The sequence below is a fragment of the Rattus norvegicus genome, chromosome 19 (assembly GCF_021556685.1).
Source record: "Rattus norvegicus strain SHRSP/BbbUtx chromosome 19, alternate assembly SHRSP_T2T, whole genome shotgun sequence".
In the NCBI taxonomy this organism is placed as follows: Eukaryota; Metazoa; Chordata; class Mammalia; order Rodentia; family Muridae; genus Rattus; species Rattus norvegicus.
Window position 1 is genome coordinate 10,328,524 of NC_141552.1, and position 23,457 is coordinate 10,351,980.

A 23,457-nucleotide genomic window follows, 5' to 3' on the forward strand; every position below is an offset into this window, starting at 1 on the left:
TTTCGATGTGAGTGTTAGATCTCCTTCGGGCGGTTTGCAAATAGGTCCTTCCGTTCTTTGTGCTATCTCTTTGTTTACTGGAGATCCTCACTGCGATGGCCTCTAATTTGTCTTCTGTTTATTTTGTTCCTGTGCTCTCCTGGCGTAGCAAACCATTGTCGAATCCCGAATCTGTGGCTATGCAGGTTTCCTATAAACAAGACATAGGATCGTCTCCCGTGGTTTCTGCAGGAGCTTTGTACCGTCAACGCCTCTGCTTAGCTCTTCAGTCCGTCTGGGCTCACACTGTGTGCACCGGACTGCACACCGAGCTATCAGAACTACTTTTTTTAAAAAAAAATTACTTATTTGACTTGTATATGTATGTGTGTGTGTCTGAATGTATTATGTGTGTCATATGTGTACAGAAGCCCAGTGGAGGCCAGGAAAAAGCATTGGATCCCCTGGAATCAGAGTTAGAGGTGGTTGTGAGCCACAGTGTGGGTGCTGGGAACTGAACCCAGGTCCTCTATGAGAGCACCTAGTAGTCTTTGCTGCTGAGCCAGCTCTCCAGTCCCAGAACTACTTGCTGTGAAAACTATTTCCCTCCACTGAATTGTGTGGGCACATTTGTCAAGATCAGTTGCCCTTAAACGTATGGTCTTGTTTTTAGATTCTCACTCTGACGGCAATGTCTTGATTATTGCACTGTATTATAATTCCCTTACCTGACTTTTTTTCTTTTCAATTTCTTTCCTCATATCCTGGTCCCCACCCCCATACCACTTCCTTTAGAGAAAGAGTATAGCCTTGCATTTAACAATCCTTCTGCTTTAGTCTCTCAAGTGCTAGGAGCCCAAGTGTTGACCCCCAAATTCACAAACCTTTCAACCTTAGAGGCTAGTGTTTTAGGACCCACAGCCCAGGTTATGCAGTAGACAACATTTTACTGTATTTTGTTTTAAACATTTATTTATCATATATAAGTACACCGTCACTATCTTCAGACACACCAGAAGAGGGCATCAGATCTCATTGGAGATGGTTGTGAGCCACCATGTGGTTGCTGGGATTTGAACCCAGGATCTCTGGAAGAGCAGTCATTGCTCTTAACCACTGAGCCGTCTCTCCAGCCCATTTTACTGTATTTTGTTTCATCCCTTGGTGAATCTTTTTCTTGGTCATTAAGAAGTCAAAACTTTTCAATACGACCCAAGCTGTCCTTCCTCACATTTCACCCCTCCCTTTCCCTGTGCATAACCACAAAACCAGGGCCCTGATATCACTTGGGATCTTTCCCTAAGTATATGCTTATGATTTTGTAGCTTTATAAGTGAATACAGCATGGTTCTGTGCTGCTCTGCTGTGTTCCATAACTTTTCAATCAGCCGTTTCCGAGTAGATGCTTGCCTGCTCTTGCTGTCCTGATGATACTTGAGGTTCCCCACTTTCACTTTCGCCGTGCGGGTCCTGCTGTGGTGTCCTCTGCTGTCCATGAATTCCCTCAGCACCAAAGATCTAGGTTGTTTCCAGATTTTCCAGGACTGACTGCTCTTCCATAGTGCTGGGGTGTCCCTGTGTGTGTCCCTGCTCCCTCTGTTTTGCTCTTTTGTCCCTTCTAGTTTCATGTAGTTTTTGTTGGCGTCAGACCTACCATACTTCTAAGTCAGTCTCCCCGAGTGCCAGGTTATAGAGACAGCCCACCGTGTCTGGCTTCTCGTCCTTTGGCTCTGATCTTGGCTCTCTTTCAGGACTGTGCCTCTCCTGTAGCCTTCTGGGAGGTGCTGTTCCCACGTGGCTGTCCCACACAGAGCCAGGGCTGGGAAAGGCATCCTCCTTGCTCTGTGTAGCTTCTTCTGAGCCAACTTCTCCCTTCCCGGAAAGCCTTTGTTCTTTCGGCACTCAGCACCTTTTGCCCTCTATCACCTACTTCCTTCATTGGAGGCAGTGACAGCTGCCAGCTCATGGTCACACTCTTCACCAAGGTTCTCTCTTGTAGCACTTTCAGCGCTCATTTCTCTTGGTTTCACAGCCCCGTTTCTTCCAGAGAACTTGGGCCTCACTTCCTCAGTCTCTCCTGCCCCCAGACATGCTGTTCAGCCCTGGTAACTACTAAGACATACCCTCAATTTCAAATACCCCACCATCACCCCCATCTCGACCCTCCAGACTGATGCCTCGAGCATTCAACTCCTGCCATCCAGCCCCAAGGGACTGAGTTGTCCCTTGTCCCTGGCTCCCTGCCCTGTTTCTAATCCTGTCCTTACTTCAGCTTCCCCACTGTAAGCAACGCTTGCCTCTACCTTGCCTACCCCTTTTTCCTGCTTTCATCTGGAGAATCCAGGACCTGAGGGAAGCCCCATCTCCACCAGCTTCACCCCTGCTGCCCTGGTACAGCTGAGCAGTGCTGGGGTAAAGCGGATCATGCCAACTGCTGGTCAAGGTCACAGCCTCCCTCCATCCTCTGTGCCGCCCCAATCCCTATCACGTTTCCCCAACCTGTGCATCTCCCTGGTTTCTCACAGCAAACCTGAAGTTGGTGTTCCCAGCGAACTGCAGGTCTCCTCCAGGGCTGGGTTTAAAGTGGCTCTCCTGTGCTCATCTGCTGAGCTAGGGCAGGAAAACAGCATTTTATGTGTGTTGGGGGTGGGCCAGCATTGTGTGTGTGTGTGTGTGTGTGTGTGTGTGTGTGTGTGTGTTTCAGAGTGTGTAAGCGGCTTTTCTGGTCCAGGCCTGGAAGCTGAGAGCATTTGCTCTGATCACGCTCAGTCCTGCCTTCCATTCACTCAGGAGACTCTGGGAGAGGGCCACACAGGCTCCATAGCGATTAGTGACGCAGCCAGGGAACGATGGCACATATTTCATTCAATACCTTGTCCCGGGTGGAGATCGTGCTCCAGCCTGGGTGCCTAAAGCAAGAACCACTGGAAAGTCCTGACTGTGTGGAGGTCTGAGTTCCCTAGAAGGCCAGCAGCCTTCTATGCTCCACCTGCCTCTTATACCATTTGATGCGTTGTGTGGACTGCTGATTTGGGTTTTCGGTGTGTCATAAAAATAGCAGATGTGTTAGAGCCTGCAGGGTGTGACCTGTGTACTAATGCCCTAAGTCTTAGATACAGCTGTCTTGTCTCAACCGCCAGCTGGCAGTGGGTGTGGCTTGTGGGTTAGTGAGCCTCGCTGCCACCACGTTGTTTGGAGGATGGAGGACTTTATGCTGTCTGTCACACACAGTTCACAATAGCCACTGGCGCTGGAGGCACATGATAACCTTTGGAAAGACCCACGCTGGAGAGAGAGGCATCGATGCCAGGAAAGATCTGGCTTAGCACACAGACACGAGGTGCCTAAAACTAGATCAGGAGATGATGTCCTCCTGGAAGGGAAGCAGAGAAAGGGAGAAGCATCATGGTGTGAGAAGAAAGGAGAAAGCCCCAGACATTCATCCCTTGGCTCATGGTTCTTTCCAGAGCCTCTCTAATATGCACTGTCCTGGTCAGAGAACAGTAAATAAAACGTAGGGACAGAAACAACACTCTCATTTCTGTAGGTGCCCAAAAAGCCAACAAAATCCCACACCTCTTCACAACAAAAGCCCTAAAGAAACCAGGAGTAGAAGGGACACAACTCAGTCTAACAGAAGAATGGGCTCAGCCAAGCCAGCTCTACTACATGGGCGTGACCCAAGGTTCTCCAAGATCAGAGTCAGACAGGGATGTCCACTCTCGCCTTTCCCGTTGAATGCAGTACTTCAAGTCTTAGTCGGATTCATCAGAAAAAATAAATAGAAAGATTACAGACAGGAAGCAAAGAGGTCAGTTTACCCCTTTTTGCAATCCACAGGACCCTATGGGGGAATACCCTGATATCCTCGAAGTACTTAGAGCTGATAGACACTTACCGTCCAAGTCGCAGGTTAGGAAGGTAACTATCGTTCCCATGAACCAACAAGCTTACAGAGAAAGAAATCAGGCCAAAATGATGCCACTGGCAGTAGGAGCCTAAATGGATAAAACACTCCGGAATGAACCAAACCAAGGAAGTAAAATACCACCGTAGTTAAGCCACTGAGGAACTTCTGTAACAGGAAGCATTCCGAGCCCACAGAATGAGCCATCTTCTTTTTTATAGGAGAGGTTTACGTATGTCTAGTCTTCTCCCAGAGTGGACAGGTCCTGTGTTTGTAAGCATAATGTCCCTGTTCCCCCACTCCAAACTGCATGCAGCACCATGTTAGCGGACACCCCCTTTCGAAGGGTGCAGGATGGAAATGTGGGAATATGCTATGTTCTTCTGCTCCGCGAGACATAGTTATGTGGGATAAGTTTGTATGTAGTGGGTCTCTGATGCTGCATGAACAAATTCTATCTTATTAGCACACACCCCAATTAATCTCATACGTAGCATGCACATAGTGTGATTAGGACCTGTCGAAGCAGCCAGACAGTGGTGTGAACATGTGTGTGTACACACATGCGAGCGCGAGCGCACACACACACACGCACACACACACATAAATAAGAATCAGGCTCAGCAATTAAGAGTACTTCTTCTAGAAGACCAGGATTCAATTTTCAGCATCCCATGATAGCTTACAACTGACTGTAATTCAAAGAGCTCTTTTCCCCTCTTCTGATTTCTGTGTGTTCTGCGTGCACATGGTACACGGGCATATAAGGAGGCAAAATACCCATACACATAAGATTTAAAAATTAATTAATTAAAATAAGAAATTGTCGAAAGAATGAAAGAAAGAAAGAAAGAAAGAAAGAAAGAAAGAAAGAAAGAAAGAAAGAAAGAAAGTTGTGGCAGTTCAAATAAGAATGGCCCCACATGTTTGAATATTTAGTTCTCTGTTGGTGGAGCTGTTTGGGAAGGATTTGAAGGTGTGGCTTTGTTGGAGGAGGTGGCCAACATTCAGTACCTTCTCACTACGAGGAGGCACAGCTTACAGCACACAGTGTTAGGGAACATGTAAATACACTTGCCTTAAGAAAAGAGCCATGATTCAACTAGGAATATACACACAAAACCTGGAGAAGAGTAGCATCTGAAATAATTCTAGTTCAGAGGACAGCTTGGTAAAGTGTCCTAAGCTTTACACCTTAGAAGCCTTACATAACCCTAGAGGTCTATTATACATACGCCAGAGCCAGCAGCAATTAGAATCATTACACAGAAGAATTACATATATGCCCTTTACGTATTGTCTTAGGTACTTTTCTATTGCTGTGATAAGACACCAGGGCCAACACAACTTATAAAAGAAAGTGTTAAACTTGAGCTAATGACCTCAGTGGTTTAGAGTCCATGATGGTGGAGCAAAGGCATGGCGGCAGAAACACCCAAGAACTTAAATCTTGATCCATAAAGAAGAGGAGAATTTGTTTTGAGTGAGATTGGCCCCATAGGCTCATATATTTGAATGCTTGTTCCCCAGTTGGCAGGACGGTTTGAGAAGGATTGGGATAGCATTATTGGAGGAAGTGTGTCATTATGGGCCGGCTTTAAGGTTTAAAAAGCTCCCCACCATTCCCAGTTAGTTCTCTCTGCCTTTTGCTTGTGGGTCAGGATGTAAACTCTCAGCTACTGTTCCAGTGCCACGACTGCCTGCCTGTCTGTTGCCACGTTCCCCGTGATAGTCATTATAGATCATCGTCCTCTAAGAGTAAGTAATGGTGAGTCCCCAGGGAATTTTCTTCTGCAAGTTGTCTTGGTCATACTGTCTATCACAGAAAAATAACTAAGACAGAGAGAGGGGGGGGGGAGCATGCAAGAAGCTGGGAATGGCATAGGTGTTTGAAACCAGAAAGCACCTCCAGTGATAGACCAACGAGACCAAATCCTTCCCAAACGATTCCATCAGCTGAGGACCAGGATTTCAAATATGAGCCTATGGGAGCCGTTCTCATTTGAGCTGTTATACATGTTAATTTAGGTTTCACTTTTTAAATAATTTTTAAAATTTAGATTACTATTATATAATCTTTCCTTTCCCTTTCCTTCTTCTCTTCCATGCAAAGTAGCCCCCTTACTCTCTCTTTTTCTTTAATTATTCATATATAAATAAGCATATATACAAACACATATTTATAAATATATATGAACACATATAAATAAATATAAATATATTTATTACATATCGATATACTATTATATAATTGTTTATATATTGTAATTATATGTAATATAATTATTTCTGTACATAGTATTATGATTGTATATATCCTGCTCGGTGCATATAGTGTTAATTGTATGTACATGATCTCGTGGCCGTCCACTTAGTGTTAGAGAGCCAATCACTGCTCTTTCCTGGGAAATACTGGTTTTCCCACTCTCAGCCTTCCTTAGCGAGCTGTAGCTCCCTGTTCAGAGTGACACCTCCTGCGCCTCCCACTTCAGCATCTCTATTGGTGTCATTGCTGTTCAGGACGCGTTTAGGTAGCCATGGTGACGGTTAGCTTTTTCACCTTTGAGGCAAAATTTAGAACCGTTGGCTAAGTAGAATGAATCTACTGCAACTGGCAAGAATCAAAATTTTAGACATCGTACAAATTTAGAGAGCTATGCTATAATAATTACTAGAAACGGATTGATTGCTTCTTGTGCAAGCGTATCTTATATTTAGAATAACAACGTAGTTACTGAGTCAGGGCAAGTAGGTACAGACCAGGGTTTTCAACAGGGGGATTGCCTGAATGGCAGATCTAGCAACGCTATGCCTTTTGGTAAGCCTCTTTTCTCCCACGAAGGATCACTTTTTTAAAAAGAAACTCCTTAAATGTTTTTTATTTTGTCATTTTTTTTTAGGTGCTTTTCAAAATCTTTCTACAGAGGGTAGACAGGGTTCCTACAATAGGGCCCATGCCTGCCCATCTCAAGTGCTGGTTGACTCAGGGAGCAGCAGCCAAGGGGGCACCAAACAAAACCACCATTAAGGTCCAACACAGCCTGCATGGATTCTATTGCTTGTATCAACTAAAAGAACAGCCAGGCACAGCGGTGTGGATGGCCTCAGCCTCAGCCTCTTGAGCTGTCTGTCTGTCTCTCTTATCTTCCCAGGGTGCTACTATGGTTGTGTCTGCCTTTCTCCACTCTCAATCGGGTTCGTTCATGCTGTCAACCTGGCTGGTGGCAGAGGGAGCATGGGACAGTTGGCCCACTGCTGCTAAGCACAGCTTCTGCTGAGGTCATGGTTGCCATTTTTTATCTGACTGCCAAGAGGGCCTTGCATGCTCACTGGTCTCTCTGTATGCACTAAATCTTCATGCGTTTCACTCATAAACTTTTGAATTATATGTAAAGTTTAGACATACTGCTCCCTTCTAGGTCGCAGATGCCTAGGGAATTAACTGTTCTAAAACCACCCTAAGATAGCTGCTTGCAAAGCATCCACTCAGAGCGTTTTCACATAAACAGTCACTTGACTGAACTTGACTGTGCTTAAATAGTTTCCCAGGACTGGAGATGTGGCTCAGAGATTAAGGGTGTTTGTGCCTCAAATATTAGGATTGGAATTTGGAATGGCACACACGGCAAGCTGGGCATCTCCCTAATTAATCATAACTCCAGACCCGAGAGGGACAGAACAGGAGGGTTGTGGGGGGCCTGCTCAGCTTAGTTGAAACACCTGAGTACCGGGGTCAGGTGGAGACCCTGCCTCAAAATGAATAGGCGTTACCAATGAGCTTGCTCTGAGGCTAAAGGTACTTCCCCGGAAGGTTGGCGCTGTGTCTTACTCCCAGGAACCCCATGGTAGGAAAGAACTGCCTCCAGAAACTAATATCTTACCTTCACATTTCTCTATGCATGTTCACATCACACAACCTGAGTAAGGGTTACTCCTGCTGTGAAGAAACATCATGACTCAGGCAACTCTTACAAAAGAAAGCATTTAGTTGGGGCTGATAGGTTATTTCTCTGCCAGTAAAATGAGCAAGTTCAAGCCAGATTAGATTACATTAAACACAGGTTAATTGGGAAGCTGTTCTTGGGCGAGTTCACTGGCCCCAAGGGACCAAGGTCAGGGAAGTCGCCATGGGATAAGGGGGTTTAGGAGAGAGGGAAATGGGTGCACATGCACAGAGAGAAGAGAAGAGAGAGGGAGAGACCAAAATGTTTGGATTATATAGGGAAGACCCTCAGGGAGAGAGCAGTCCAGCCTCTGTGCATGTGTCTTGCTTTCAGTTCTATTGCTACAAAGAGATATCACGACCAAGGCCACTTATAAAAGAAAGCATTTAATTGGAGGCTCGCTTATAGTTTCAGAAGGCATCCTGGAAGGAAGCATGGCTGCAGGCAGTCAGGCATGATGCTAGAGCAGTAGCTGAGAGTTTACATCTGATCTGCAAGTAGGAAGCAGAGAGAGAGGGGGTGGGGGAGAGGGAGAGGGAGAGGGAAAGGGAGGGGGGAGGGGGGAAGAAGAAGAGGAGGGGGAGAGGGGAAGGAGGGGGAGAGGGAGAGGGAGGGGGAGAAGGGGAAGGAGAGGGAGAGGGAGAGGGAGAGGGAGAGGGAGAGGGAGAAGGAGAGGAAGAGAGCCTGTAATGGGCTTTTGAAACCTCAAAGTGACACATCTTCTCAATAAGACCACACCTCCTAATCTTTCCCAAATAATCCTCCCAACTGGGAACCAAACATCCAAATATATGAGCCTATGGGGGGCATTCTTGTTTAAGCCACATCAGCACACAAAATAAATAAATAATAATGGTAATTGTTGGGGGTTTGTTTGGTTGGTTGTTTGGTTGGTTTTCTGGTTTTTTTGTTTTTTGTTTTTGTCTGTTTGTCTTGAAAAGAGTGGGGGAAGATGTTTCACACCCAAGTAAACTGCAGTTGGATCCTATGGTTCAGTCTAGTTGTTGGGAGACAGTTCTTAAAGAGAAAGAGGGCACAAGGAAGGAGGGACCGACAGCTGTTTCTAGGACTGCTGCGTGCTCTATTTAAGAGAACAGATGACAAGTTTAGTTAAACTGCAGAGTTTTAAGTAAGAGGAAAGGACACAGGTAATTAAGGTCAACTCCATTTGTCGAAATGTTCTTTAAATATGTTAGTGTTGGGGCTGGAGAGATGGCTCAGCTGTTAAGAGCCCTTGCTCTTGTAGAAGAACCAGGTTTAGCTCTCAGCACCCACATGGCAATTCACAGCCATCACTGTTCCAGCTCTAGGGACTCCAACATTCTCTTCTGGCCCCTGAAGGCACTAGGCATGTGTCTAGGGAGGGTTTTACTGCTGCAAACAGACACCATGACCACGGTAAGGACAACATTTAATTGGGGCTGGCTTACAGTTCAGAGGTTCAGTCCATTATTATCAAGGCAGGAGCATGGCAACATCTAGGCAGGCAGGCATGGTGCAGGCAGAGCTGAGAGTTCTACATCTTCATCTGAAAGCTGCTAGTGGAAGACCGGCTTCCAGGCAGCTAGGATGAGGGTCTTAAAGGCCACGCCCACAGTAACACACCTACTCCAATAAGGCCACTCCTTCTAATAGTACCACTCCCTGGGCCAAGCATATACAAACCAACCCGTTACTTCTGTCTTAGCTGGGGTTTTAGTGCTGTGAAGAGATATCATGACTAAGGCAATTTTTATAGGGGCAACATTTAATTGGGGCTGGCTTACATGTTCAGAGGTTCAGTCCATTATCATCAAGGAGGGAGCATGGCAGCATCCAGGCAGGCACGATGCAGAAGGAGCTGAAAGTTCTACATGTCCATCTGAAGGCTGTTAGGAGAAGAATGGCTTCTAGGCAGCTAGGATGAAGGTCTTAAAGTCCACATCCACAGTGACACACCAGTGCCACTCCCTGGACCAAGCATATACAAGCCTTCACAGCACGTATGTGGTACACAGACATACCTGGAAGCAAAACACCCAACACATACAAAATAAAAATAAATTAAAAAATTTAAATACATAAAGAAGGACCCGTGAAAACAACTGTTCACCATGTAAAAGTGCTTGCCACCAAGCCTGCTGACCTGGGTTCCTTCCCTGGGACCCATGTAAGCATGATAGAGATAACTGATTCCTGTAAGTTGCCCTCTGACATCTGCATATATGCTATGGTGTACACATGAGCATACATACACACATCATACACACATATCAAACATACACCTGCATCACACACACAATACTACTACTAGATAATAATAATAATAATGTTCAATAAATTAAAATAAATAAAAACATTAGTCTGTTTCTAGTAAGTTCATCCAAGTTCAACTTTATCCAAGATCTTCTGAAGCATACAGAACACATGAGGAGAACTTAGCATGATAGTTTCAACATACAGAACGCATTCCAGTCACAGCCAAGGCTCCCAACAGTCAGGCATAAGTCTCAACACACCAGGGAGATGGCAAAAGAGCAGTGGAAGAGGTTTTCCGACTGAGGGCGAGTGCTGATGTCCTATTCTATGAGGAAGGAGTGAGACTTCTTTCTCCAAGAGCAGAGAGAGCAAGGTCTTGGGTACATTGTTGACGCTGAAAGTGTCACTTCCTGCTGGAGACTGTAAACACACACGCTTTTAGCTACAGTGTTACATTCAAAGCAACTCCGAAAACTAAAACTACAGAACAAAATTTCTCATAGCATCTTGTCTGCTTTGTCTGTCAAGAGTTACAGAGCGCAGTGTATATGCTCTGTCATGAGCAAATTAGGTCTGGTGGCAACAACATTGCTTTTCTTGAATGATACAATTTTTATCTTGGTAATTCTACAGTATACATAGATAAAGGATACATTGTAATAGTTAATGTTGGAGCTGATCAGACACATAGTGGGTAAAGGCCCTGAAGTCAGTCCCCAGAACCCAAGTAAAGGAGAAAACCAACTTCTCAAAGTTGTCATCTGACCTCCACATGTACACCACAGTACACACAACACATAGCAAACACAGAATAATAACGTAAGAAGAAAAATTGACTTCTAACTTCATAACACTTTTACAACAAAATATATTACCTGTTAACAATTATTTCGTTAGCGGCATTGACCCGTCTTGATGGGAATGGTGACACACTCCTTTAATCCCACCACTTAGAAGGCAGAGGCAGGCAGGTCTCTGAATTTGAGGCCTGAATTTGAGGTATATATAGCAAGATAGTGAGATCCTGTCTTTAAAAAAAAAGAAAAAGAGTCCCCATCTCCGAAAAAAAAGAAAAAGAAAAAAAGAAAAAGAAGCAATCTCGATATTGAAAAATGTATTTGTATTTCATATGCACCAATGCCCCAAAATCATGTAAAAGTATTTCTCTAATACAGGCTACGCATATAATTAAACTTTTAAATTACATTTTAAGTTTGCCTAGATAAAGACCAATTCAGAATTTTCTTTTTTTTTTTTTTTTTTTTTTTGGATCTTTTTTTCGGAGCTGGGGACCGAACCCAGGGCCTTGCGCCTGCTAGGCAAGCGCTCTACTGCTGAGCTAAATCCCCAACCCTTCCAATTCAGAATTTTTTTTGTCTTGTTTTGTTTGGCCGTTTTTAGGAAAAGTTGCTTCTAGGTGGCCTTGGCTGTCGTGGAACTCACTAAATAACATAGACCAGGCTGCCCTTGAACTCGCAGAGATCCTCCTGCCTCTGTCTCCTTAGTGCTGGGATTAAAAACTTCACATCAGGTTCTACTTTGGAATTTTTTGACCACTTAATATTTAAACTCTCATCTTTTTGTTCCCCTTGACTACATAAGAAATGAATAAAGGGAGTGGAGAGATGGCTTAGTGATTAAGAGCAACAGTCGCTTTTCCAGAAGTTTGACAGTCCATTCCCAGAATGAGCATGTCCACTCACACAGTCTGTAACTCCAGTCCCAGGGGGATTCCATACCATTTCAGGTTTCCACAGGCACTGCTCACATGTGGTACAGAAACATGCATCAGGAGAAACACCTATACACATAAAGTAAAACTAAAGGTTAAAACACATTTTTCCGAAGTGTTTTCTTTTCATACTGTCTTAGAGCTTTTACTGCTCTTGTATGTGGTTTGAATGGTGTCAGTGAGACCCCATTGTAGAAAACTATTTTCCTCTGTGAGCAGTTGTCAGTTGGAGATAGCTTCTTGGGTAGGGAACGAGAGACCATGTTCCCTCCCCCTCTCGGTGATGGGACCCCATCTGGCTGGGACCTTTGCAGACCCCCGTAGATGCTGCCACAGTCTCTGCAAGTTCAGATGTGCATCAGGCCTGTTGTGTCTGAAGGGCGCCATTTCCTTGTTTCTCATCCCTACTAGTTCTCACAATCCCTCTGATTCCTCTTCCTCAAAGGTCCCTGTGCCCAGAGGGGGAAAAATCGGACTGTGTGTTTCAAGGTCTCTTCTTATTCTCAGCACATCATCCCAGTCATCGTGGGTCTCTAGATCTGTTCCCATCTCCTGCAGGTGGGAGAATCTTTGATGGTGGTTGATCTATGGGTATGGCAGAATGTCGTTAGGAGTCATTGCATTGCTGTGTGCCTATAGCAGAATAACAGTATTTGTCCTATCTAGTTTCAAGCTCTTAGCCATCCTCGCAGTGTCAGGAATGGGTCCATCTTATGAAACGGCCCTTAAATCGGATGGTAGTGGTTGGTGACTCCCACAACTTCCGTGGCACTCTCGCCCTAGTGCACTATGTAGGCAGGTCACCATTGTAGACTGAAGGTTTTAGAGCTGGCGTGGTGTGGTGTTCACTTTTCCCCTCTAGTAGCATGCAGGGTACCTTCCAGTGCTGTGTACATTACACAGTAGGAGGGCAGCTCTCATTGGGCAATGGCTGGACTTCTCCATATTCAAGTGTTGTCTTCAGCAATAGGGCCTTACCGTGGGTTTGATGGACAGAAATTAATAGCATTTGCCACAGCATGAGCTATTTGGGAGTCTCTGACAACTCAATTAGATGTAACCCATTCCTGGCACCACAAGTTTCATTTGGAGGTAGGAGGTGTCTACTTGGGGGCTTTGTCTCCCAGTTATTTGGGGATTCTGCTTGGATTCTTTCGTATGTGTTTAGGTAAGAAGTCTCTATTGTATAAGTTTTCCATATAACCCCTCAAACAGCCCTTGGTCTTAACTGTCCCTGCCTGTGTTTTCTTCTTTACCACCATCTCCATTTAATACTCCCATTCCAGACTCCTCTTGCCCTCTCTTTCCATAACTGTAAATCCTATTTCCCTTCCTCAGAGAATTCTTCCCTCCCACGTAGTCCATTATTCTATACGTGCATTTACACAGGTTGTGGCATGCCTAGTAAAGGTTTAAAAGCCAACATCTACATACAAACAAATATATACCATATTTGTCTTGTGGGGTCTGGGCCACTCCGCTTAGGTTGATTTTGGTAACTCCATCCATTTGCCTGCAAGTTTCATGATTTCATTTTTTTAACAGCTGAGTAATATTCCATTGCGTAATGCACGATTCCTTTTCCCTTTTTTAATTTTTTTTTTTGAGACAGGGTTTTTTTTTATTCTGTCCTGTCCTGGAACTTGCTCAGTAGAGCACACTGGCCTTGAACTCACAGAGATCTGCCTGCTTCTGCCTCCTGACTGCCAGAATTAAAGACATGCACCACCATGCCCAGCTCACATTTTTCTTTATCCATTTTTCTGTTGCCAGGCAACTAAGTTGTTTCCAATTTCTGGCTTTATGAATAGGGCAGCAATGAACGTGGATGATCAGGGAAGTGTCGCTGTGGTCGGATGTAGAAGTCTTGGGTAGAGGCTCAAGAATGGTACAGCCCTGAGGTAGATCTATTCCCAGCTTCCTGAGGTGCTACCACACGGCCTTCTGTAGTGACTGTGCAAGCTTGAACTCCCACAAGCAATGGTTGCGTTTTCTCCTTACCCCACAACCTTGCTAGCATGTGCTGTCATTTGTTTTAAGGATGGAGGTCATTCTGGCTGGAATAAGATGACGTCTTAAAGTGTTTCTAATCTGCATTTTCCTGATGGCTAAGGATATTGAACATTTCTTCAAGTGTTTCTCAGCCATTTGTGTTTTATCTTTTGAGAACTTTCTGTTTAGATCTGTACTTCATTTTTAATTGGGTTGTTTGTTTTCTTGATATCTAGTTTTTTGGGGGGGGCTCTTTATATGTTTTAGATATTAGCTCTCTAACAAATGTGTAGTTGGTAAAGACCTCTTCTTCTCTGTCTGCCTCTTTGTCTAAATGACCGTGATCTTTTCCATAACAGAAGCTTCTCAGTTACCTGAGCCCCCAGTGACTGTGACAGTGTTCTGTTCAGAAGGTCTTCCTGAGCCACTCAACTCAAGACTATTTCTCATTTTTTTTTCTTTGATCAAATTCAGGGTGTCTGGCCTCAAGTGGAAGGCCTCGATCCCTTTGGAGTTGAGTTTTGTGCAGGGTGATAACTATGGTTCAGTTTGCACTCCCCGACACGTAACCATCCTGCTTGACCAGCACAATTTGCTGAAGATACAGTCTTCCTCCCACCCCCAGTTTGAGTTTCTAACTTCTTTATTGAAGATCGAGCATCTGTATGTGTATGAATTTACGTCTATATTGTCAGTTCAATCCCGCTGATCAGCATGTCCCTTTTTATGCCAAGACAATACTATTGTCATTACTGTAGCTCTGTAGTAGCTTGAGATTGAGGATGGTGACACCTTCAGCAGTCGCATTACTACTCTGGATTATTTTAGCTATCTTGGGTTTTCATAGTTCCATATAACACTGAGAATTGTCCTCCTAATTTCCGTGAAGAATTGCGTTGGAATTTTGGTGGGGATTGCATTGAATCTGTAGGTTGCTTTTGGTAAGATGGTCATTTTTACTGTTAATTCTACCGACCCCACGGACATGGGAGGTCTTTCCATCTTCTGATATCTCCCTCAATACTTTTTCTTTGATGTCTTAAAGCTTTTACCGTGCAGGCCTTTCACTTGCACTCGGGGTAAAGTTATTACTCCAAGATATTTTTCGAGGCTACCGTAAAAGCCATGTTTCCCTGGTTTCTTTCTTGGTCCATTTGCTGTTTCTATATAGAAAGGTTACTGACCTTCGTGTGCTAACTTTGCATCCTGATACTTTGCTGAAAGTGTTTATCATATATAGAAGTCTCCAGGTGGGTTTTTTTAGAGTCATGTATGTATACGATCATATCATCTGTAAATTAAGATGCTTTAACTTCCTCCTTTCCTATTTATTCCCCCTGGTCTCCTTCAATCATCTCGTCACTCTAGCTAAAACTTCAAGTATTGAACAGGTGTGAAGACAGAGGACTACCTTGTCTTCTTGTTCCTGATTTTAGTGAAAATGCTTCGAGTTTCGACAGAAGATATACAGGCAAGGCTATGGCAAGCAAGTGAGTTTTCTGGAGATTGCCCACTTTTTTTGCATGACTGCAATAGGTGCACTCTGAGAGGCAAGGACCCCAGAGACTTTGTCCTAGGATTGCTTCTTGCTGCTGATAATGCCTTTCCCACCGCTATTACACAGCTTAATGATTTCCCAAGTTTTGACCTTCATGTGTCACAGGCATATTGCACTAGGAAAAGAAAACAGGCTTGGAACAAATTTACCATCAAGGAAAACATCCCCGTGCAGGTTAGGAATGAGGCTACTATCTGGTAACCAAAGGTCGTGAACTGGGAACAGACATTTTATTGTAGGTACAAGGAGAGAAAAGTGATCGACTAGTTTATCTATACAAGACTTCAAAATACTAAAGACACAAGGCAGATGATGGGTCTCTCGACAAAACCACATTAACCTATGACGTAAAAACTATTGCTTTAAACTTATAACAAACTTGTAGAGTTAGTTCAAGATAATGAATGCTTGAGAAATAAACTTCCCTTCCCTTCAGAAGCACCGCACATTGCGTTCAGGCAGAGCTGTTAGCCCTGGTTTGAGAAGGTTTGGGGTGAACAAGGTAAGAAAGATCCTTTTCCCCTTCCCCTCCCTTTCTCACCCCACTCCCTGTCAGATCTTTCTGCCTGCCTCTCAGCTTGCTTCAGGAAACTTAAAAATCACACTAGTAATCAAAACATATATAACCTTGGAACAGACAGAAGGAAGTACTGTGGACCAGAAAAATCCAAGAATTGTTCAAAAAGTGCTACCCTGGAAAATACCCTTAATACAGTTGACATCGTTAGAGCAACGTTAAGGCTTGTAAATACATAGAACAAATATTTAAAAACATAAAAAAGGAATTGACTCAATACCATTTCTTTTCACTTTCAAAATATAAGGAACAAAATAAAGACGAGCATTGCAAGTTTAAAAAAAAAGATAATGAATGCTTGGTCAGGTACTAATAATCTTAATGGAAAGACGTTAATGTTTCTGCTGTAACTCCTTAAGCCTTATCGATCTATGACATGAACTATTGCTTTGAACTTATGAAGCACTTGTGGACTGTAGAAGTCCTTAGAAACCATGTAATCAATTATCCTGAGCAGGTATAAAAAAATCTGTGCTCCAATTTGGTGCATCTCTAATTTTATCGACTTAAATCTTCTAGCCCTGTCTTTTAGTTAATCTGGCAAAGGGTTTGTCAATCTTATTGATTTTCTCAAAGAAACAACTCTGTTCAGATTTGTTGTATTTGTTTCTTCTTCTTCTTCTTCTTCTTCTTCTTCTTCTTCTTCTTCTTCTTCTTCTTCTTCTTCTTCTTCTTCTTCTTCTTCTTCTTTTTTTTATTTTGGCCCTAAGTTTGATTATTTCCTGCCATCTACTCCTTTTGGGTATTATTTCTTCTTTATGTTCTAGAGATTTCTGGTGTGCTGTTAAGTTACTAATATGAGAGCTTATTTTTCTTTGGAAACAAAGGTTTCTCTGTGTAGCCCTGGCTGTCCTGGAGTTCTCTCTGTAGACCAGGCTGGCCTCAAACTCAGAGATCCACCTGCTTCTGCCTCCGGAGTGTGGAGATGAAAGGTGTGGGCCACCACTGTCTGGCTTCTTTCTGATTTATTTTATGTAGACAGAGCCATGAGCTTGCCTTGTAGAACTGCCTTCATCGTGCCTCATGGGCCTGGATATGTTGTGTTTTCATTTACATTCAATTCTAAAAAGTTTTTAACTTATTTACTAATTTCTGTCTCAACCCATTTTTATTTGGTAATGAATTATTAAGTGTCCATGAGTTTGTAAGCTTTTTTCCTGTTGTTATTGAGATCCAGCTTTAATCCCTGGTGGTCAGATAAGACTTGTGGTTTTATTTTAATTTTCTCATATCTGTTGATCTTGCTGTGTCCAAGTATGTGGTCGATTTTGGAGGAAATTGTATGAGCTGCTAAGAAGAGGTATATTCTTTTGTGCATGGGTGAAGTGTTCTGTAAATACTGTTAGCTCCATTTGGTTTATTTTTATAATTTAGCTCCAGCCTTTCTCTATTTACTTTTTGTCTGGGTGACCTGGCTATTGGTGAAAGTGAGGGATAGACATCTCCTACTATCACTGTGTGAAGGTCAATCTGTGATGTAAGGCGCAGCAGAGTTTCTTTTATGAATCTGGATGCTCTCATGTTTGGTGCATAGATGTTAAGAATTGCAATGTCCTCTGGGTGGATTTTTTCCTTTGATGAGTATGTAGAACAGATTTCTATCTCTTTTGGTTAGTTTTGGTTTGAAGTCCATTTTCCTTCTTTTGTGTATTTGCTTACAACATCACCTTCCATTCTCTCTCTCTCTTTTTTAAAAAGGATTTATTTATTTACTTATTATATATAAGTACACTGTCGCTGTCTTCAGACACACCAGAGGAGGGCATCAGATCCCATTACAGATGGTTGTGAGCCACCATGTGGTTGCTGGGATTTGAACTCAGGACCTCTGGAAGAGCAGTCAGTGCTCTTAACCACTGAGCCATCTCTCCAGCCCAACCTTCCATTCTTTTACCCTGAATCGATCTCTCACCTTGATGCTGAGGTGTGTTTTGGTTGTTTTTGTTTTTGTTTTTGTTTTTTTGGATGCAGCATGAAGATGGATCCAGGTTTTTAATCCAATCTGTTAGTCTGTGTCTTTTTATTGAGAGAATTGAGACCATTCATGTTGAGAGTTATCAATGGGCAGTGTTTATTGATTCCTGTTATTTTGTTGTTATGGTGTGGATTCTCTGACCCCCATCCTTTGATTTTTGCTGGTCTGGTATTATGTATTTCGTGTGTTTTCTTGGGTGTGGTTAACCTCTTCAGGTTGAAATTTTCTTTGTAGGGCCTTCTTGTAGAGATGGATTTGTAGATAGACGCCGCTTAAATTTGGTCTTATCATGGAATGTTTTTCTTCGTCTATGTGATTGATAGTTATGCTGGGTATATTAGGCTGGTTTGGACTCTGTGGTCTCTTAGAGTTTGCACAGCATCTCTGTAGGCCCTTCTGGCTTTTAGAGTCTTCATAGAAAAGTCAGTTGTTATTCTAATGGGTCTGCCTTTATGTGTTGCTTGGTCTTTTTCCTTTGCATAAAAAACAATTTTAAGGAATAAAACTTAATATCTTTCTAGAATCTGTTTTAGAAGAAAATAATTCTCAAAAATGTAAATAGCCAACATAAGATTTGTAGCTTAATGAAATTTTATCTTACATTTACAATAAATATAATTTTAAATAAATAATTTATATTTTAGAAGTTTTTCCCTCTAAAAACAGTATTTCCATGGTACCTTGTAAAGAATTTTCTGTCCAGATTTTTTCCCTCAGCTTCAGTTCTGAGAATTAAAATTGTATTTCCAGTCATTTTTATCATTATTATTTATGTGTGTTTATGGCCACCCTGAAGCCCCCAGCCATATCAGAGCATTTCCTGTGCCTTCCTTAGAGAGTGACAGAATTCTTTCTGGGTCATGAGTCTGTGCTAGTTGTGTGCTGGTCGATATTTTTCGGCTTGACACAAACTTAGGCACATCTAGAAAGAGAAAAATGGCTCTACAGGACTGTAGTAAGTCAACGAGGTATTATCTTAATTATTGATTGGTTTGGGAAGGCCCAGCCCACTGTGGGCAGTACCATCTCTGGGCTGTATAAGAAAGCAGGCAGAGGGGCTGGAGAGATGGCTCAGCGGTTAAGAGCACTGACTGCTCTTCCAGAGGTCCTGAGTTCAATTCCCAGCAACCACATGATGGCTCACAACCATCTGTAAGGAGATCCGATGCCCTCTTCTGGTGTATCTGAAGACAGCTACAGTGTACTTATATATAATAAATGAATAAATCTTAAAAAAAAAAAAGAAGAAGAAGAAGAAAGAAAGCAGGCAGAGCAAGCAAGCCATGAAGAGCAAGCCCTGCCTTCAGGTTCCTGCCTCAACTCCCCAGTGAGGAGAGAGAATTGTAAGAAGAAATAAACCTTTCTCCACTGTTGTATTCAAAAACGTGGATGGCCTGGTGTACTGACCCCTTTGCCTTCCTTATTTCCTTTGGGTCAAATCTTTTCAGACTAGTTACCTAAGATTATGATGTGGAGCCCAGCCAATGGGAAAAAGATTCACTCACTGCCTGTTTAAGGATAAAAAAACAAAAGTACTTCCTGTCTCGGTGCATTGTCTTGGGAGCATACCCTGTTGACCAAGGGTCAAGTTTGCCTTGTCAGACACTTCAATTGCAATCGAGGTCCCTTTCATTGAGACCTCAGACTTATTTCTAACAAGGCTCCAGTCTTGAATTCCTGCCCTGACTTCCTTCAGTGATGGACGGTGACCTGAAAGTATAAGAAGAAATAAAAACCCTTCCCTCCCATAAGGTGCTTTGGGGTGGAGTGTTTTATCACAGCAACAAAATGGAAACCAATACCAGGTGCAAACCGGTGTTCACCTCTCCATTGTTACCTGGGAAATGAAATGGAGTGGAGGTGTCTAAAGCCTCCGTGGCCTCCAGGCTACTCAGCAGACACTTGCTGTCTCCACCAGGCAGCACTGTGGAACAGTACCACGTCTCAGAGGTTTAACTTTTTCTTTTTTCCTTTTTCACTCTTTGTTTTTAAATACTGGTCAAAGCCTAAGCATGCTTTCCTGGACCCTTGGGGCTCTCTTGCCGATTAGAAGCCTGGCTTCCTTTCTGCCGTGCAGCTGCTTGTTGACCTCCACTGCAAAAAGGGTGACTCTGTCTGTCTCATCTCCATCCCCTGCTCCTAGCAGTTGCCAAGATTTATAGTCTGCACTGTTGTTTCTCTTTCAAACTCAAATAAAATTGTCCTCAAGTGTCCCTCTGGGTGTTTTTTTTTTTTTTTTATTAAGGAGGCTAAGAATCTCAAAAGGAAGCCTCCAAATTTCCCCGTTAACAGCATCATTAATAAAGGATGTGGGCAAGGGAGAGCCATGGCAGACTAGGGAGTGAGAACAGCATCTTTCATAAAAGGATGAAGACCACCTCAGAGAAGAGAGTCACAGAGGGCAGAGAGGAGAGTCATATGCTGCAGGAAGAAGAGGTCTCATCCCAAGAGACAGAGGATACTTTCTGGGTCATAAATATGTACCTCCTTCTCAGTCTGTCCTGTCCTTTTGAAGCCTTGTAGAAAATGGAGGGCCTCTGTAGGGTATGGGAGTCTGTAGGGCATGGGGGAGCCTATGTAAGGTATAGGGGCTCTGTAGGATATGGGGGTGCTCTATAGGGCCTGGGAGACCTCTGTAGGGCATGGGAGGACCCTGTAGGGTATGGGACTCTGAAGGGCATGGGGGAGCCTATTTAGGGTATAGGGGCTCTGTATTGGGATGGGGGGCCTCTGTATGGTATGGGGTCTCTGCAGAATATGGTGGTGCTGTATAGGGCCTGGGAGACCCCTGTAGGGCATGGGTGCTCTGTAGGACATGGGAGGGCCTCTGGAGGGTATGGGACTCTATAAGGCATGGAGGAGCCTAAGTAGGGTATAGGGGCTCTGTGGGATATGGGGGTGCTCTATGGGGCCTAGGAGATCTCTGTAGGACATGGGTGCTCTGTAGGATATGGAAGGGCCTCTGTAGGGTATAGGGGCCTCTCTAGGGCATGGGTGCTTCTGTGGGGTAAGAAGGACCACTCTGCTCCATGTGTAGCAGCACCCCCTCCATGTTCTCCCTCTTAGGAGAACCGTTCTCTCCTTGTAGCTGGAATTCCCCGGAAGATCCATTAGCTTCCCCTGAACCTCCCCTCTCCTCACTCTTTGGGGTCTTCCACACTGGCTGAGGTTGGGGAGAGGGTTATTTGGAGCCAACCACAGCAGAACATGAAACAAGAGTCCAGCTCAGTTGTGGCCCCGGGACCGTCCTCCTGAGTCCAGCCGTGTTGTGTGTATGTGGTAGGCTAGTGGCTACATGGCCACCTCTCTCCACAGCTGTTAGGTGGATTCATTGATCTCACCTGAAAGCCTTTAGTGGCGAGTATTGACCTCTCTGTTTCACACAGAAGGAATGTAGGAGCCAGGCTGTGGGCATGCTTGCGAATGTCCACAGTCCTAAGACACGAAGTCAGGATTCAAATCCTGTCTGTTTGCAACAGCAATGCTCTCCCACCAGACATTCTATTGCTCTCCACGGACTCTGGGCAAAATCCCTGCCTCTGAGCCTTGCGTCTGTCCCAATGTTGTCTTACCTTCTCTTCCAAGCAAAACACTTCTTTCTTGACCCAGTCCAAGAGCATTTCCTGCTGTATCCCCAAAGAAAGCACACACACCAGGCAGACTCCCAGGGTACTTGGTATTCCTCCAATTTGACCTCACTCCCCATGGGGCTAGAAGCATTTCCAGGCAGACCACGGGCCACACCCACCTTGGCAGTCTTAGCCTCCAGCATGTTAAAGCCAGTGCCAAGTGAATTCAGGGTGCCAGGTTGGGGCTTGTCACCTCTGACTGGCCATTGGCAGGGCTTTGGATAAATGCTGGCCTCTTATCTTGGCTTCTCCTTCTCTAGGGCTCCAGAAGTGAGGTTTTTCTCAGCTTGGTCCTTGTTGCTTGTCCTGTTGGCATAACAAAATGCCTAACAGAAGTGAGTTAAGGAAGGGAGGGTTTATCTGGACTCATTGTTTGAGGGCTAAATTCATCATCCCGGGAAAGTCAGGGTGCAAGAGTATGTGGTAGCTGGTCACATTGAATCCATAGTCAAGTGTTTAAAATGGGTCTGGGGGTGGGTAATCTTGGGAAGATGACCATTAATCCAAAGCACCTCAGCAAAGCAAAGAGTGGTGCCTCTGTAGAAGGGTGCACAGCAGCGTTGGAAGCCCATAAACCAAGAGTCCTGGTGGACTTTTATTCCTAATGCAAAGGGTCTGTACCTCACTCTGGCTGGTCAGAGCTGGCTTCATACTCTTGACACAATCTGCTAACTTAGAAAGTGGCACAGTTGATAAGCAAAGTGTATTTTCCCAGAGCAGGATAACACTCTGAACAAATGCTTTGATCTTGAGCAAATGCTAACCGGAAGAGGGATTTACCCCCACCCCCAGATGTTTTCTTTCCTTTTCTTTTCTTTTCTTTTTTTTTTAATCAGTTCATGTTATAAAGAACCTGGTCCTTTAAACCCGGAAGCCAATTCCGAATTGGCAGGCTCCTACTGGGAAGAGTAAGCCCATAGGTGGATCTCAGGAAGAGTAACCCCAGGACCTGAGACCAGGGCTGACTCTGAAACCTATTTACCCATATAAGCATGAAACTTCCTTTGTTCTATTTAACCATTTAATAGAAAAGGAAGGGGTTTTGTTTCTGTTTCCCAAGCCAGGAAGCTGGGGAGGGTTCTGGTGCCAGGCTTGCCGCCTTTTATTTCAGGCATGGCCCCGTGCCAATTGATGTAATCTACAAACTCCTTACCTAGAGATTTACTTCCAAGATTCTGTCAGATTGGCCATCGCTATCAGCCAACACAATCTTGGTGGCTGCAAGTCCCTTTTTTCCCCACAGGGAAATCACCTGGGAATATCCTCTAGCTGATGGCTCTGTGCCTAGAGACTTGAGAGCTGCTTTTTGGATAGTTGGGAGTTTCCAGGATCCCAAATCTATCCCGCAGGAATGTTTGAGTCACTTCCCTGCTGTGGGTAATAAAAGGCTAGTAGTCAAATACCACTCTTCCTACTCCCAGCTTGAGCAGATCTGCAAAGTGCCCAGCTGAGAAGAGTCAACACTGTTTATACACACTTGCTCCCATCAGTCAAAGCGTCAGTCACAGCATCAGTCACAGTGTGCGATTCCTAAGACGGGGAGACAGAACAATAGTCCGGAGCCCCGAAGCCCCAGATCCATGTTGTCACACCTCCCTTCTCCCAGCCTCAGTTTCACCATTTGTAAAATGGAACAAGAACACATCTCCCGGTGGGATGCTTTGAAATTACTCGAGCAAATCACAAAGGGCACGCAGCTGCCGCTCAATGCTTGGGGGAACCCATGGTCTAGGGCAACTGTTGGCCATGATCTGGCTTAGACCATCACCACGTCTGACCTCCATTGCTTGCTGCCTTGTGTACCAATATCTGATTGAGTTTTGCAAATTGGAAAGTTTTATTTATGGGCTGGTCAATTGTGTCAGTTATGAAGACAGCTTATCGAATTCGAATAGGATTTGGGATATCTATTGCCTCGGGGGAAAT

The 23,457-nt window shown here is 44.1% G+C and overlaps 1 long non-coding RNA gene across 3 annotated transcripts; it reads right to left on the reverse strand.

Moving 5' to 3' along the window:
• Positions 1–942: 942 nt before the first annotated feature.
• Positions 943–21,632, reverse strand: LOC102550889 (uncharacterized). Of its 3 annotated transcripts, none has more exons than XR_015643742.1 (3): positions 21,475–21,608; positions 11,808–11,869; positions 943–3,352 (listed from the first exon to the last, which is right to left on the reverse strand). It is a non-coding gene; the product is annotated as an uncharacterized LOC102550889 (long non-coding RNA). The 3 variants fall into 3 exon arrangements; XR_015643741.1 differs by lacking the exon at positions 943–3,352 and adding an exon at positions 9,227–9,833 and having other exon boundaries at positions 11,772–11,869; positions 21,475–21,632; XR_015643740.1 differs by lacking the exon at positions 943–3,352 and adding an exon at positions 10,404–10,488.
• Between the last annotated feature and the right edge of the window lie 1,825 nt (positions 21,633–23,457).